Here is an 18163-nt window from a genome sequence, read left to right on the forward strand (position 1 = left end):
GAAGACAATATCCTCCTTTTACAACGCTCTGAAGCCAGGAGGCCCCCCATCTACAGTCTCCATACTATCAAAAGCATTCTACTGGAATGCATCCGATGAAGTGAGCTGTAGCTCACGAAAGCTTATGCTCAAATAAATGTGTTAGTCTCTAAGGTGCCACAAGTCCTCCTTTTCTTTTTACTGGAATCTGGTTATCTATTTAGGATTTCACAACCCTTCCTCTCAAAGACTAGTCAGCCATCTCCCAACTTCTGAGGGTTCCGTTTGCTGAAAGTGGTGAGGGCTTATGCAGATACTATTGACTTTAAGATCCAACTTCCACATTACCAGCTAGACTCACCACTGAATTCCCTGCTTAATCGACAAGAGATACCTGCCAGCACTGGCTGAAGAGGCAAAATACATTAAGCCACCAAAAAGTGCAAACAAATGCAGTAACAACAACAGGCACCTGGAATCACACAAGAACAAGACAGAAAAATCACCAATGTATATAACCAATCACAGCCAACAGGTCAAGATAGACACAGGGAGATACAGCAACACAAGGGAAAGTTAACAGACAGCTGATAACAGTCTAACATAATCCTTATGCAGACAATTGCCATTTAATGTAAGGCTCTATGAGCACTTCCTTAAAATGACTTTTCCTGCATGCACATGGGAGGCAAGCACAGACAGGGAGCCTATGAGCCTCTTTTCTAGCTTGGCCACCATTTTCTCAGTCCAATAACCTTTCACAACTAGCCAGCATCAAAGGGTATCTACACTTGGGCTCATGGGGCTCAGGCTACTGGGCTGTTTAATTGCAGCATAGACTTCTGGACTCAAGCTGCAGTCCGAGCTCTGGGATGCTCCCACCTCGCAGAGTTCTAGACCACTCTCTCTACCCCATGCCAAGAAGTCTACACTGCAATTATACAGCCCTGCCACCTGATCCCCATGAGCTCAAGTCAGCTGGCACAGGCCAGCTGCTGGTGTCTAATTGCAGTGCAGACACACTCTAAGACAGCTGATTGTTGGCTCAGCCATTCCCAAACCTGATGGATTTCTCCCTAGCATCACTGCCATTGGCCAGTCACGACACCCGACATGTGGCAGCCAACACATTTCACCCCAGTGCTCAAGTGCAGGAAGCTGGTGAACTTATGGCTACAGATGCAGGTAGCAGGTGAGCAATAAAGTTAGATGTCACTAACATTGAGTTAATATTCCCAGTTCCCATTTTCTGAGAGTACTAGATTTCATATTAGTGAGACTATCATATTCAATCAGTTATGAAACTGTATAAATATAGAAATCTAATTACAAAAACTACCAGAGATTTTTAAAACAAAAATGCTAGAAAATATGAAAAATCTCTGTCTTTCTCTATCTCCTCTTTAAATGAATGAAAAAGTCAAGAACATCTTTTTTTTTTATGGAAGGATATTCAAGTTTTCAAAGAAAGCTGATTTAGCAGGCTTTTCTTTTTTTAAGCTAGCCGTTGCCAGTTGCTGTTTTTCTTTCTCTTTGGCTTTTCCCCATAGTACATTACTCTGAAAAATGTGTAAATGGGACTCAATGTCTTTGAAGCTCAGAACAAACTGTTGTAGGAAAAAAGAAATTTCAGGTCTAGAATGCCAAATGTGATTCAAACTTTCCACTAAATAAAGACTTCAGTTAGCAATTCTGTTGCAGCCTAGAAGATGAAATTAAGTAATGATATATTAGTGAATGGCTTCTGCCGTTAAAAAACGTTGTTACTACTTCCTACCATAGATGACAAGCAAATGCATAGGCACAGTTTAATTACCTGTCAGGAACTAAATAAAAGATTTGTTTTATTGAATACTCCCTATGTGTACTATAACTATGGAAACAAGTCTGAAATCCAATTGACTTTATATTTACAGGCTCCTAAAGAGCTATTAAAACATAAAAGTGAACTACTTAAAAACTGTTTGAAGTTTTATTTTTCTTTAATGTGTTTTTCACCTGTGTGATGATTGTTCATACTTTGCAGCATGATGAACTGTGACTTTTTCGCAATTTCATGCAGCTGAAGATTTTGCTATATTTAAATTGAAAAATAACAAAGTTTGCCACAGAAGAGCTGTTGTAAGAAACCTGACCGTGTCCAAGATGCATTTTAAAGATACAATAACAAAACATTTTGCATTCATTTATCATTATTTAAAAGCATATTACAACCCACATTGGGACCTCTATTGCAGTCTCTGCCTTGGAAAGTTTATAATCTAAATAGACAAGACACACAAAAGGGGAATTAGAAAAGAAGTAATATTATCCCCATTTTGTACATGGGAAACTGAGGGACAGAAAGATTAAGTGACTTGCTCAAAGTCACTCAGGAAGTCTGAGGCAGAGCCAAAGGCTGAACCCAGATCTCCTGAGTGCCAATCCAGATCCATAATCACAAGGCAATCCTTCCTCTTAAAGTTAACTCATCAACCTCTGACATTATTAGCAGGGTGTGTGTCTGCATGTGTATTAAATGAACATCATCTCCTATAGAGATTTATTCTCCTCGAATACCCTTCTTAAATCCCTTTCCCTCACAGTGACTGCCATCCCAGAACCCTTTAATCAGTCCTCTAATGCCCTGCACACATTGGTGGATGCTAGAAATGACTTGGATTGTTCCCTTTGCAGAAGACCAAGGACCTGATTTTGGTTTCTCTTAGGGTATGTCTACACTACGAAATTAGGTCGAATTTATAGAAGTCGTTTTTTTAGAAATCGGTTTTATATATTCGAGTGTGTGTGTCCCCACAGAAAATGCTCTAAGTGCATAGACTCAGCGGAGTGCTTCCACAGTACCGAGGCTAGCGTCGACTTCCGGAGTGTTGCACTGTGGGTAGCTATCCCACAGTTCCCGCAGTCTCCGCTGTCCATTGGAATTCTGGGTTGAGATCCCAATGCCTGATGGGGCTAAAACATTGTCGCGGGTGGTTCTGGGTACATATCGTCAGGCCCCCGTTCCCTCCTTCCCTCTGTGAAAGCAGCAGCAGCAGACAATTGTTTCGTGCCTTTTTTCCTGAGTTACCTGTGCAGACGCCATACCACGGCAAGCATGGAGCCCGCTCAGGTAACCGTCACCGTATGTCTCCTGGGTGCTGGCAGACGCGGTACTGCATTGCTACACAGCAGCAGCAACCCCTTGCCTTGTGGCAGCAGACGGTACAATAGGACTGGTAGCCGTCATCGTCATGTCCGAGGTGCTCCTGGCCAGACATGGGTTCAGGGACTACATTAGAAGTGACTTGACCAGGTCATTCTCTTTAGTCCTGCAGTCAGTCCTATTGAACCATCTTATGGTGAGCAGGCAGGTGATACGGATTGCTAGCAGTCCTATTGTACCATCTTCTGCCGGGCAGGCAAGAGATGAGGATGGCTAGCAGTCCTATTGTACCATCTTCTGCCGAGCAGCCATGAGATGTGGATGGCTTGCAGTCCTTCTGCACCATCTGCTGCCAGCCAAAGATGTAAAAGATAGATGGAGTGGGTCAAAACAAGAAATACACCAGATTTGTTGTGTAGTCATTTGCAGCATGGTGCAGTAGATAGGTCCTGGAGCTTGGTTCTATCTTAGGGTCCGTCCCAGACTGGACTGGAGAGACAGTATCTTTTACTGGACCAACTTCTGCTGATGAGAGAAACAAACTTTCGAGCTTGCACGGAGCTCTTCCTCGGGTCTGTGTAAGCTTCTCTCTCATCAACAGAAGTTGGTCCAATAAAAGATACTACCTCACCCACTTTGTCTCTCTAATACCCTGTCCTTGGATTTTGAGCTCTTTGGAGCAGGGCCCATACTCCTTCAGTGTTTGGCTCCTCACTAGAACCCTCACTTTTGGAGTCCCACAAGGATCAGTTCTCTCTCCAGTCCTATTCAACATCGACATGCAGCCACTAAAGCAGGGATCTCCAACCTTTTTACTCCCAAGATCACTTTTTGAATTTAAGGGCAACCAGGATCTACCCCGCCCCTTCCCCAAAGCCCCACCCCACTCACTCCATCCCCCACCCTCACTCACTTTCACCAGGCTGGGGTAGGGGGTTGGGGTTTGGGAGGGGGTGTGGTCTCTGGGCTGGGGCCAAGGGGTTCACAGTGTGTGAGGGGGCTCTGGGTTGAGCCTGGGGCAGGGGGTTGGGCTACAGGACGGGGTGAGGGGTGCACGCTCTGGGAGGGTGTTTGGGTGCAGGATGGGGCTCCAGGCTGGGATGGAGTGTTGGGGTGCAGGAGGGATAGGGGGTGCTGGCTCTGGGAGGGGACTCAGGGCTGGGGTGCAGCCTCCCACCAGGCAGCACTTACCTTCGGCAGCTCCCGGTCAGTCATGCAGCATGGCTACTGCTAAGGCAGGCTCCTTGCCTGTCCTGGCCCCAAGCTGCTCCCGGAAGGGGCCAACGCACCCCTGCGGCCACTGGGGGGGAGGGCAGGGGGCATGTGGCTCCACACGTTGCCTCTCTCTGCAAGCACCACCCCCGCAGCTCCCATTGGCCACAGCTCCCCATTCCCAGCCAATGGGAGCTGCAAAGGTGGTGCTTGCAGGCAGGAGCAGCGCGCGGAGGGAGACCCTTGCCCCCCCCACCCCCAGGATGGCGCTGGCTGCTTCCTGGCGTGGTGTGGGGCTGGGGCAGGCAGGAAGCCTGCCTTAGCAGCAGCCCTGCTGCGCCGCCAGAGATCTCAATCGACTGGGAGATCCTCTAGGATCGACTGGTTGGTGACCAGTATGGACTCAAGGGCCAGCAATATACAGATGACACACATCTCTACCAATCCCTCACCACACAGAACCATACCACTACAACCAAGATGGATCAGCTCATGAATGAAGAATGAGCCCAAGTAAAAAAGAGGTGATGTGGATGGGGAGAGGAAAGTATATTGAAGAGTTTGCAGGTAAAGTAGAGTTGTCTTTGCTTGAAGTCACATCCCCACAAAAGAGCAATGCAGTCTAGAAATCTAGTCTAAGAGTACTCTTGGATTCCTTGCTGATGCTGAGCTCTCACTTAGCAGCGTCCATGATACATTCTATCATCTCCAGTTGGCTAGGACACTTCATCCCATTCTGGTGGATGTGATCTGGCCTCACTTATTCATATCTTTGTATCCTCTTGACTGGGCTTGTCTACACTTACCGGGGGATCGACGCACAGCAGTCGATGCATCGGCGATCGATTTAGCGGGTCGACTCCTGTACTCCACCAGATCGAGAAGAGTAAGGGGAGTCGATGGGAGAGCATCTTCCATCAACATTGCATAGTGAGGATCCCGTGGAAAAGAGATCTAAGCTACGTTGACTTGAGTCACGCTATTCACGTAACTCCAATTGCGTAGCTTAGATCGACTTTTCCCTGTAGTGTAGACAAGGCCTGGATTACAGCAATGTGATATACTTGGGCATGAAGCCATCAGTCCTGAGGAAACTCATACCAGTACAGAACCCTGCAGCATGTGTCCTCAGCAACACAAGCTACTATAAGAACATCGGACCTGTCCTCAGTTCTCTACTCTGGCTTCCCATAATATCAAATCAAGTTCAAGGCCTTCAGTTTTTATCTTCAAGGTGCTCCAGGGCCTAGACCTGGGCTAGACCCCCTAGAGCTCTGTGATAAAGACTGTGGTTGACAACTATGCTCCTCTGGCACAATGAATCCCTCAACCATAAATATAGATCTTATCTGTGTGAGAAGCAAAGCTTTCTCGGGGCTGGTCTGAAACTGTGGAATGACCAACACAAACATCACCACCTTCTGCTCCATGCATAAGACACACTTTTTTGATCTTGCCTTCTCTAATAAACATGACAACATGTGTGTATACAAAAGCCCTACCAAAACAAAGCACTCCACAGCACACACTTCTCCTCTGGGGGAGGAGGGGTGGATACAAGAACAAACAACATACGATAGGATGTGTAGTCAGTCACATTACTTAATGTAGGAATAGAAGGCACTCTGTTACTACGGTGATGAGCACAGTATAAGAACCTATATAGCACAGAATAGAATTTAGAAAGTTCTCAAAACACAGTGGGGGCTACCATTAATAAATAATAAGCAATCATAATAATTGTCTGAACCATGCACCATGCCTTATCTCAGCCAGCATCAGGGGCAGGGATTAATGAGGTTGCTCCCACATCAGGGTGGCTATGGGAAATTCTTTTAAAATTAAAATGTTTCCAAAATAGAGCTGAATAAAAAAAGTTTGCATGGAAGTGCAGACTAGCCAATCATTTTCTATATTCTTAGTTATTGATGCAGTTGCACTCCAATTTTGCCATTTAATTAGTAGAGAAAGGAACAGGTGGCCAAAGGTCCATCATGCATATCAGCCAGTGATATCCAACCCTCATGACCATCTGCCTTTTATCTTGGAGGAGAGGTTGGAGTAAAACACTCACAAAGACACATTTCTGTGAAGTATCCCTTGTTTCAAGACACCTCTGTCATTTTAATCCCAAAGTGTCCTACAACTCCACACATTTGGTGTTCCCTTTCTTTTATTGTTGGAAATTGTTGGCATCTGAAAGAAATAAAAATCAAATTGACACTATAAAGACTTATACCATTCATGGTTTGTACTCAGTTTACCTCAGAGACTGTGCCCCAAATATTGAGATAATCCTAAGAATATTAGTTGTGGTATGCTAGCTTTAGATGGACAGAGTGTCCTCAATGACCTATAATCCTATAATTCACTTCCCTCCTTTGGTATGATGTGGCCCACGTATGATGTGGCCCAAATGTGATGACATTCTCAGCACACAGTAAGGCCTGTCCATTCACATTCAGGCTCTTTCTGAGGGTGTGGATTGAACACAGTCGTAATGAGTAAAGAAGATTTTAAATATTTCACAGGATTTGATGTAAATTTAGAGGAGTAGTATAGTTTTGTTTGTAGAGAGATTGATAGGTGTATTGTATAAACTATACAAATAAATAAGTGGTCAGTGGAAAGCTCCCCACCAAATATTTGGAACCCATGTCATTTTGTACCAGGTTTTTTATATATATATAAAATGATTATCACTTGTATTAGAGTATGTCTACCACTGGAAATCAGTTTCCACAAGTAGGGTTCAAGGAGACATGCCACAGCAAACTGGTCTCTATGTTCCCTCCTACTGTTGGCCAAAGTGGCATGACGATATTCTGTTGCTCATTCTGCTTCCTGTGTAGCGGAGTGCTAAGCTCACATGTCATGGGACGTTATCCTCCCAAGTCATTAAGTCCAGCCTGGCAGACTGTATGTGCCACTTGATGCAACCGTTGTAGCAGAGTTTGGGACTGTCTTCCTATGGCCTTTTTCAAATTCGTGGTACCGAACTCTGTTAGTTGATTGTTATCCATCCCAGGTCATTTGCCTCCGCACTAGCCTTGCTTCCATGCTTAGCATGGCTGCCAGCCCTAGTACTTCATTGCTGATGATTTTGTCAGGCCATTTGATTCCCTTTATGCTGCATAAGTGGTGTTCTTGCAGACAGTTAAGTTTTTGGATATGGTGATGATAAAGGGGACAGGTCTCTAGCGAGTACAGAAGACAAGGCAGCACAACAGTTCTGTAAACTTGGCATTTTATGGACACACTGACTCCCCCGTCTTGTCCATAGTCTTTTTTTGTAGCTGTCCGAAAGCTAAAGCAGCTGACTTTAAGAGTGCTAAAAGGTCTCTGTCAATGCTGGTGTCATCAGTAACCATGCTAGCTAGGTAGCAGAAGGACTTGACATTGTTTAATTGGCAGCAGTTCAATTTTATTTCTGGTGGTAATGGAAGTGATGGATTTCTGCCAGGAGATGGTTGGTACAGGATTTCTGTTTTCTTTATATTAATACAGAGGCCAAAAAGGGATACAGCATGGGCAAAGGAATTCAGTAAACATTGCCGGTCATTCCGGGAAAGGATGACGAACGCTGAGTCGTTGGTATACACTAGGTCCTTTACTTCACTTTGCTGGGATTTGCTTTTGGCCTTGAGTCAGTGGAGGTTTAGAGGTCCGCCATCCAATCGACACCTGCAGTGGTAGTATGTGCAGTGACTTCTAGCACTCCAGCCAAAACCAAGTAAACAATGGAGAGGCAAGCACACAGCCCTGATTAACTCCCTGAGCTACAGGAAAGGGATCAGATGAGTCAGCACCCACTGATACATGGGCCTGCATGTTGTCATGGAAGCAGCGTATAGGGTTGATTAGTTTGTCTAGGCTGCCAAACTTTGCAAGAAGACACCAGAGAGCAGAGTGTCTGAGAGAGTCAGCAAAGGCAACGTACAGGGCATTTGTTGTTCAGCAGCTTTCTCCTGTAACTGGCATAAGGTAAATATGTCGGCAGTGCTGTGTGATGAACGAAAATCACACTGGGGTTCAGGGAGTACATCATCTGGGATAACCTGAAGCCTTTTCAGCAACAGCTTACCAAGGGTCCTCCCAGCAATGGAGGGGAGTGAAATGCCATGATAATTGCAGTCGTGTCTGTCCCCTGTGCACTTGTAGATAGTCACAATTTTGGCATCTTTCAAATCCTGGGGTAAAATCTTGTTTTCCCAACAGAAAGTAAATAGGTCTAGCAAAGCTTTGTGAAGCATAGGACCATTGTGTTTCAGCACTTCAGCTGGGATTTCGTTGGCTCCAGCTGTCTTCCCATATGCCATTTCCGTAAGTGCATTCATAGCCTCCTCCAAAGTTGGTAGATCTTCAAGTTCAAATCGAACTGGACTTTGCTCGATTCAGTCTACTATTTGATCATTTGCGCTCAACTCACAATTGAGAAGAGTGGCAAAATGTTCTTCCCATCTTTCTAGTATCATACTGTGCTCAGTCAGGAGTGTGGTGCTGTCAGTGGACAGGTTGGACAATTATTGGCTCTTCTTGGCCCATAAATGGACTTTAACTCCTGAAAAAAACTCAGGTGTTATGAGTATCAGCAAGAGCTTGTATTTCTATTGCTTTATTTCTACACCAAGAGTACCAGGTTAACCTCAAGTAAATTCTCCATTATCTTCATATGTTACCTCAGCAATTATCTATTTAGACAAAGACACATTTTTTTCTTCTTTTCGGTCTTTCTTTTGTACTATACCCATCACCATTCTATCTGTCACCTTAAGAAAGGCAGACAATCAGATAAAAGGCATACATTATGAGAAAAATGCTGGCTAAGTAACCCGCTGTCTGTGCTCAAGTGACAGATTTGAAACGCATTAAAAAACCTTGAATTCTTAAAACACCCAAATCCCCAATTAGCATGTGAAATTCTCTCTCTCTCTCTCTCTCTCTGCTAGAAAGGTGAGCAAGCCATAAAGCTGGCTACAGTAATTGAACAAAATATGTTAATACACTCACTCGTCTTACAGTGCTTAGGTAGATAGAGTCCCTGTAGAATCTCTGATTATCAGATTATCTAGAAGACACCACATTTTTAATTTCTCTGATTTTTTTTTTATAAAGTGTGCTAATAAAATCTGCACCCCCTGGAAACCCCCTGCTCATTAGCTATTACCCAGCCTCAGGCGGCACAAGTCTGTTTACATTACAAATAAAAGATAAAATATGCTCATTGCCAGCTTTCCCACTCCCAAGGGACAAATGTCATGAATCCATCCGGCAAAACTATCTCTTCACTGCTCTCACCTCACTTCCCATTGCCCCGGGATACTCTGCCTTCATTTATCTCTTTCGGACTTAACAAACCACTACAACTACCTTAGATCAATTTCTTAAATCACAGTTTAATTATTTAGAAAGGAAGTGAGCTTTTGCTCTCCATTAAAACAACAATCCTTACCCCCAAGGAACAACATTAAATCATTGTTTAATTCTTATTACTGCCTTAGGCCTCCCTTGGTACTGTGGTGTTGCTGAAACTTCATTTCAATATTTACCACTTAGATCACTTAAGGGCTGTCAGCTTTAATAAAATTTTATCAATTGGATACTTATATTATTCATAGTTTCATAAAAATAGGAAGGTCTGCCTTGGTATTTCCTATCATATATGAGTTAATTCCTTTGACTGCTAAGGGATTTCATTTTATTAAAATTTGCATGTAATGTGAGTGATTTTTTAACTGATACATTTTGCATGAATTTACTAAACAATGTCACACCAAGTTAAATGAATTTTACTGCATTCAGCACTAAGTGTACAACTGCAAAACCCATGAATCAAAAACCAACCAGGCAGAATTTATTGTGCTGCATCCAAGAGACAAAGACCTAAAAAGATATTTCTGAGTTGATAATTATACACAGCATATAGTATAGTGATGGTACTCTGTGCCGTTAGTTGTATAGAGGGAATAGCTCGTGGTCTGCAGGTGGTTCTTCTGTCAGGGAATCAGTTAGAAGACTTCCCATGTTTGATGAAATGTGGCTCACCAATGTGATTTGGCAAGGATGGCCTCAAATAAATCAATTAGCTAATAAGTTAATGGTAGTAGGATATGATTTTATATGCAACTCAATTCAATGCCAACCAGCGAATACCTGCTAAAATAATGAAGCAATTTCCAGTGGTTTGATATTTAACTTATTTTGTATAGGTAGAAATAATCAAATCCTTCTGCTTCTATACTGAGCTCAAGCCACCTTGAAACGAGGGGGTTCTACAGGGGAGAAGTGTCACAGAACCTTGCACCTAGTATTGCAGCTTCTGAGCTCCTTCAGTACTTACCTTCCATTATGCAATCTAGATCCTTGAATAATCTTAGACCCAGTGTCCTACCTCTATACTGGCAGCCCCTTCAGATTCTGCTTTGAGCACTTAGGGTGTCACTTTACAGAGATTCCTCAGATCCATCTCATTCTCCACGAAATGAAACCATATTGGTCCCACTGAAGCCAGGGTCTTCCCTGAACATAAAGGAGAGAACAAAGTTCACCTCAAAGTTTGTATGAGTCTATACTTTAGGGGAAAGAGTATTTGAGTTTACTCCAAGAATAATTAATCTATGGGAAAATATTGACTCCAAGAATTTTGCAGAATAACAGTAATGAAAATATTCACAGTCACATCAGACAGGCTAAGACACATGTGCTGTAAAAACCATGACTCCCTCTTTAAGTAGAAAGAGGACAACAGAGGATACTTAAGGCTCAAAGAAGTCCTAATTTCTCTCCCACCTCTTTGTGCCTCCCATTCCATCCTACTTTTCCTTCCAGACTTACCTTCCTTTCCCAGATTCTTTCTCCCAGTCCTACAAGATTCACATCTTCCCTCTGCTCCTGAGTTCTTGATCATCTTTGTAAGTCCAAGGATGCCCAGTGCACCACAACTGTGCATGTTCCACTTCCTGCAGATTTGTCCCTGCATCAATGTTTCCAGCTGATCTGCCCCTAAGGTACAGCAGCAACCAAGGCACCTCTGGCTGAAGAACCTGGATATTAAAGAGCCTGGGTAATATTTTCAAAAGCATCTACCTAACTTAGAAGCTTAAGTCCCATTTTCAAAAGTGACAGGTATTTAGAAGCCTAACTCCCACTGAAAATCTCACCAAAAATAGGATTCTTGCTCCTAAATCACTGAGATGCTTTTGAAAATTTTACCCTCCATTTAAGTGCACCTGAGTGAGGTTGGAATTCTCACAAAAATGTGGTGTATAGAATTGTAAAGAAAATAGAAAAAAATATTAAAATATCATATAAAGCTTTTTGTCATCAGTTTTATAACTGATCAAACCGTCCTTCTCGCAGATTGTGAAGAGTTGCTTAGTGTTTTTGTCAAAAGTTGAGATTTCAATTAAAATGTTTGTTAGAATTGAAATTTGGAAAATTTCTACCGGCTCTATTGGTGTGAATCTCATAGAAGTTATGAATTGTGTCTTATGTTATGAAATATTTAAATATGTACCAATTATTATTAATTTACATTCTATAAGGCCCCCAATGTGCTAGGTGCTGTATGCACATACATAGAAGTCTCAGGGCTTGTCTCCACTTAGCACGGACCGACGCTGCGGCAATCGATCCACGAGGGGTCAACTTGGCGGATCTAGTGAAGACCTCCTAAATTGACTGCCGATCGCTCTCCTAAATTGACGCCGTTGACTCCACCAGAACGAGAAGCAAAAGGTAAGTCGAGGGCAGAGTTTCTCCCCTCAACCCAGTGCGGTGTAGACACTGCAATAAGTCAACCTAAGATACGTCAACTCCAGTGACATTATTCACGTAGCTGGAGTTGCGTAACTTAGGTCAACTGAGCCCAGTAGTGTAGACCTGCCCTAAGTCTCACATACAACAAAAAGATGATCCCTGCTCCAATAGGTTTACAATCAGAGCATTAAGAGAGACAACAGAAGGATACAACAGAGAAATAACAATGAGACAATTATAATTAGAGTAAAAATCAGGATCACAGCACACTAGCTACCCAGAGTTTTTCATATTATTAAAAGACAAAAAAGTCTCTATCTTTAAGTGGAAGGCTGATAGTTAACATTAAAGCTGAAAGAGATGTGGATCAAGGAACACTACAATTAAAAATGTCGAAGAATTTAAACATTTGGAAATAAGCTTCAGAGTAAATCTTGCCATTTTCGAGGCAGTCTTCTTAGTGGAAGCTACAGCGGAGCAGATTAAATGCAGTGCTTATAAAATAACCTGGTTGCAACCTCAGCAATGGAATCTCAAGCACAGCTCCATAATAAAATTGCTACTATATTAAGCATTTGAGTGCTGGGTGATACAGAGGAGAGACTGGGGGCCTCATATGCTGTCTAGTAAACCAACTGTGATCTTAACTAAAAGCAGATGCTTTGAGAGAGCATAGGTGCAACTTGCTCTTTCATGCAAGTCACGCTCAATTCACAACCATTTTCTTAGATGTATACCTTCAGCACAGGAGTTCATATGGCCTAAATTGAATGTAATAATCCAGACGGGAGTACATTGATTCTGCATCCTTTCAACTAGAGAGTCATACTCTCTCATTTCAAAGTGTATAAAAATGTGAGCTATTCACTGCAACTGAGAGTGCTGGGACTTTATTCTTTACATTATCCCTATGAAGACTCTTTCTATTTCTGTTTATTGTGCCTTGCTAAGCTTATTGCTGGTGCTTAAGAAATAATGAGTAAAAGACAAATGATTCAGGGGATTGGTAACACCAATGTTCACTTCTTGATGACTGGTTCTAATTCAGTTCAGGTCAATTGTAACTGAAGGTTACCAGCTGGTGGCAGTTCAGTGGCCTATGTAAAATGAGTTCATCATCTGAATCCATTTCCTAGTGGACAGTTGCCCACCTAAAAACAAACAAAGAAAGACCTGGCGCTATAAATGGTGCCCTATCTCAACAGCTATGAGGAGGTGAATGGGCACAGAAACTGAACTGTGCACCTAATTAGAGACAAACAGGTTAGGCTGATGCAGACTGGAGAGGCAGTGTTTGGAAACTTGCTCAAGATGTACCAGACCATTCTCTTCTTATATAGAAGGACGTTAGCCTTAAGACACGTCAATCCAGTACCTTTCATGAACAGTAAATTCACTTAAAAAGAAAGCAGATTCTCTAGACCAGAACTGTACTCAGCTTTGATTTTATTTTCTCTATACATTTCTTTGCTTCATGTAAAACCTATTTCACTTGTTGATGCATTTTTAAAGGTGTCTTCTGGGCAGTTTGGTGTAGATGTATTTTTTCCAAACTGCGTCCTTCAGTGCGGGAGGGATTTTTGCAGGACATTTCTCTTTGCCATACTCCCACTGTCCATGTGCTGTCCTCCTGTGCTAAAGTGAGATATTTCCAAATTGCGGGAGGTTGTTACCTTATGGAGCTTCCTACTGACAGAATGCATTTTTTGTTACATGTGGAGGTGTTAATCCTCTGGTAATCAACTCTTTATTTAGTTCAGTTAAAATGAAAGTCAAATTATTTTGCACTTTTGTTGTTGATATTTATCGGTTTTGTTTTGTTTAAAGAGCTAGTTGGTGTTAATAACTCTAGTAATATATCAAATAAAAATTATATTGCCCCAATTCAGCCAGTGGTCCAGTCCTGGGCCTTGTCCACATTAGGAAAAGCTATAAGAGTTTTTCCACACTGGTACAGCTCCACTGCTGGAAGCTGTCATACAGACAAAACTTATGCATTTTTACCAAAGAGTCACCTTAGCCCTGTCTATGCTACAGCTTCCAATGTCAGTAGTACCAGATCAGAAAAATGTGTGCAAGTCTGTTACATCAGTTTCCTTCTATAAGTGACTGTAGCCTTATCAGGAGAATCTTGGGCAGATTTTAAAGTAATTTATTATCAGGAAACAGATTATTTACTTTGGATTTAGTTACTTCCACACTTTAGTTATCTATGTGGACCAATCAATTATTTAATACTGATTTACAAGAATCTGAAATGTATTGTGACAAAGTTTCTCCTCTGCCTTGGTGGGTCCTGCGCTTATTGGCAGATTTGCTCACCTCTGAGATTCATGGCAGCCCTCAGTTTGGCCACTTTTGCTAGTGGCTCAAAACTTCCATTCACTCAGCTAACCTCATCACTGCCCAGCATGGGGAAAGGGAGGAGAACAATCCCCGCAGTCTCTGCTGACCCACCTAGTGGGTCGGGGGACATGCCAGGGACCTTCCCCTCTGGTAGGACCCTCAGTCCAGGTCAACTCCTCCTGTATCAAATAGGGAGTTGGGAGGATGGGGGGAACCCGGGCCCAACCTCTACTCTGGGTTCCAGCCCAGGGCCATGTGGATTGTAGCTGTCTACAGTGTCTCTTGTAACAGCTGTGTGACAGCTACAACTCCCTGGGCTACTTCCCCATGGCCTCCTCCCAACATCTTCTTTGTCCTCACCACAGGACCTTCCTCTTGATGCCTGATGACACCTGTACTCCTCAGTCCTTCAGCTGCACACCTTCCCACTCTCAGCTCCTTGTGTGCCTCTTGCTCCCAGCTCCTCGTACGCACCTCACTAACTGAAGTGAGGTCCTTTTTAAACCAGGTGCCCTGATTAGCCTGCCTGTCCTAATTGATTCTAATAGCTTCTTGACTGATGTCCTAATTAGCTTGCCTGCCATAATTGGTTCCAACAACTTCCTGATTGTTCTGGAACAGCCCATTATCTTACTCAGGGAAAAGGGACCTGCTTAATCTAGGGCTAATGTATCTACCTCCTATCACTCTCCTGTAGCCACCTGTCCTGTCCTGTTACAGTATATTGTTCATGCAGATTCTGTTTTGTTCAAAATAAAAAAGGAACATATAACATATATATATATGCACATACACATTATGAGATTATTATTAATATCTATTGTGTGTACATACCCTTATGGAATCATTTACCACTTTTTTAATTTGAAAATTATATTGTTACAAGTTATTTAGTTGTTTAGTTGTTATTTAGTTTAGAAATAGTTGTTGTTATCTTGTGATTTTTATGAAGGGGCAAAATAAATTAAATATTATTATTACAAACACATTTAGTCAAACCGTGGTTATTTCCCTCACCAATTATCACAATATTTTGGACATCCCTGAAACCCTTCAGATATGCAGGATTGTATTATATGTAAGGCTGAGATTTAGTCTTGGGTATTTTTAGTAAAAGTCATGGATAGGTCACGGGCAATAAACAAAAATTCATGGCCCAGTGACCTGTCCATGATTTGTACTATATACCCCTGGGTGTTCCAGCGGGCTCTGGGGGCACCTGCTGGTGCTGGGAGGGGAGATGGTCCGGGACTGCCACTGCCAGAGGGGAGTGGCCCAGGACCACCGCAGTTGCCACTGGTGGGGATGACTACTGCTGGGGGTGTGGGGGCTAGTGTGACTGGCGGCCCTGGGGTCAGGCACACTGGCAGGCTGCAGAAGTCACAGAGGTCCCAGAAAGTCACTTGCAGCCTTTAATATATGTAGTCATAGTCAATTTTCCCTAGATTATCCACCTACAATCAACACCATTTGAGGAATAAAGACATTAGGGTTTTCATCCAAGTGAACATAAGAACATAAGAATGGCCATACTGAGTCAGATCAAAGGTCCATCCAGCCCAGTATCCTGTCTACCGACAGTGGCCAATGCCAGGTGCCCCACAGGGAGTGAACCTAACAGGTAATGATCTAGTGACCTCTCTCCCACCTCCCCTCCCCCAACAAACCCACTCTCCTGTTGGTAATAGCTTATCTAAAGTGATCACTCTCCTTACAATGAGAAAACCTGGATTTGTGCTGGAAATGGCCCACCTTGATTATCATACACATTGTAAGGAGAGTGATCACTTTACATAAGCTATTACCAGCAGGAGAGTGGGGTGGGGGAGAGAAAACCTTTTGTAGTGATAAACACCCATTTTTTCATGATTTGTATATATAAAAACAAACATCTTCTGTATTTTCCACAGTATGCATCCGATGAAGTGAGCTGTAGCTCACAAAAGCTTATGCTCAAATAAATTGGTTAGTCTCTAAGGTGCCACAAGTACTCCTTTTCTTTTTGCGAATACAGACTAACACGGCTGTTACTCCGAAACTCTAGTCACTGTACCTTTTAATTTCTGTTTAACTAACCTCCTCATTTTTGCATAGTTCCCCTTTCTGAAATTAAATGCCACAGTGTTGGGCTGTTGAGGTGTTCTTCCCACCACAGGAATGTTAAATGTTATTATATTATGGTCACTATTTCCAAGCAGTCCTGTTTTATTACTTCTTGGACCAATCCTGGGCTCCACGCAGGACTAGATTGATATTTGCCTCTCCTCTTGTGGGTTCCTGTACCAGCTGCTCCAAGAAGCAGTCATTTAAAGTATCGAGAAATTTTGTCTCTGCATTTCATCTTGAGGTGACATGTACCCAGGCAATATGGGGATAAGCGAAATCCCCCACTATTATTGAGTTCTTCATTTTGATAGCCTCTCTAATTTCCCTTAGTATTGCATCGTCACTATCTCTGTCCTGGTCAGGTGGTTGATAATAGATCCCTACTGTTATATTCTTATTAGAGCATGGAATTACTATCCATAGAGATTCTATGGAACATGTAGGTACAGAATATCCTTTCCTCCTCTACATGTCTTGATAAAAATATTTAGGAAATGGCAAAAGTACATTTAAATTAATTAAATGTGTTTGTACAGCATCTAGCACCATAGGCACCGACTCCATGGGTGCTCTGGGACAGGAACACCATGGGGAAAAAATGGTGGGTGCTCAGCACCAACAGCCCTCCTATCGGCTCCTCCCATCCCCCCCCCCCAGTGTTTCCCACCTGCCGGCAGGCCCTGTGCATCAGCACCTGCCCCTCCCTCCCTGCGCCTCCTGCCCGCCATGAACAGCTGTTTCGTGGCATCCAGGAAGCTGGGAGGGAGGGGAAGGAATGAGGACTCAACACACTCAGGGGAGGGGGTGGAACTGGGTGAGAAGGGGTGGGAAGAGACAGGGCAGGCGTGCGGTCTTGGGGGAAGGGGTGGAGTGGGGGCGGGGCCTGGGACAGTGCCAGGGGTCAAGCACCCGCTGGCACTTTGGAAAGTTGGCGCCTGTGCCTAGCACAATGTGACTCCAATCTGGTTGGCCTTTAGGTGCTTCTACCTTACAATGTAAATTATATGCATATTTTACTCAGAGATCTACTACCTATGCATAATTATATGAATTTGAAATGTGCTTTCAGTATTTAAATCAGGATCTATCTTTGTTAGATGCTTACATGTTCCCCAGTATCTGAGTGCCTCACAGGGTATGTCTATACAGCAAAGAAAAATCTGCAGCTGGCCTATGACAGCTGACTCAGGTTCACGGTGCTCGATGGCACTGCTTCATTGCTGCATAGAAGTCCGGGCCCAAGCTGCAGCCCAAGTTCTAGGACCCTGCAAGGCCGGGGGGGGCGGTCCCAGAGCTCAGATTCAAGCCCAAGCCTGAAAGTCGACACAGCAATGAAACCGCCCCACAGCCATAGGTGCTGGAACTAGGGGTGCTGCGACACCCCCTGAATTGAAGTGATTTCTATCATATACTGGGTTCAATGGCTCTCAGCACCCTCACTGTACAAATTTTTCCAGCACCCCTGCCGGAGTTCTGGGCGCCCAAGTCAGCTGGCATGGGCTATCCACAGGATTTTCTTTGCTGTGTAGACATTATCCACAGTCTTTAATGTAAAAAGAAAAGGAGGACTTGTGGCACCTTAGAGACTAACCAATTTATTAGAGCATAAGCTTTCGT

At 43.4% G+C, this 18163-nt stretch overlaps 1 long non-coding RNA gene across 1 annotated transcript in view; it reads left to right on the plus strand.

The window, feature by feature from the left end:
* The window catches only part of LOC140908330 (uncharacterized), a 44298-nt gene that overhangs the window by 25195 nt on the left and 940 nt on the right, over nucleotides 1-18163 (plus strand). The window contains exon 3 of the long non-coding RNA XR_012157837.2: nucleotides 11881-12073. This is a non-coding gene — a long non-coding RNA (uncharacterized LOC140908330). The remainder of the gene's footprint in view (nucleotides 1-11880; nucleotides 12074-18163) is intronic.

The sequence above is a fragment of the Lepidochelys kempii genome, chromosome 3, assembly GCF_965140285.1.
Source record: "Lepidochelys kempii isolate rLepKem1 chromosome 3, rLepKem1.hap1, whole genome shotgun sequence".
NCBI classification, from domain to species: domain Eukaryota; kingdom Metazoa; phylum Chordata; order Testudines; family Cheloniidae; genus Lepidochelys; species Lepidochelys kempii.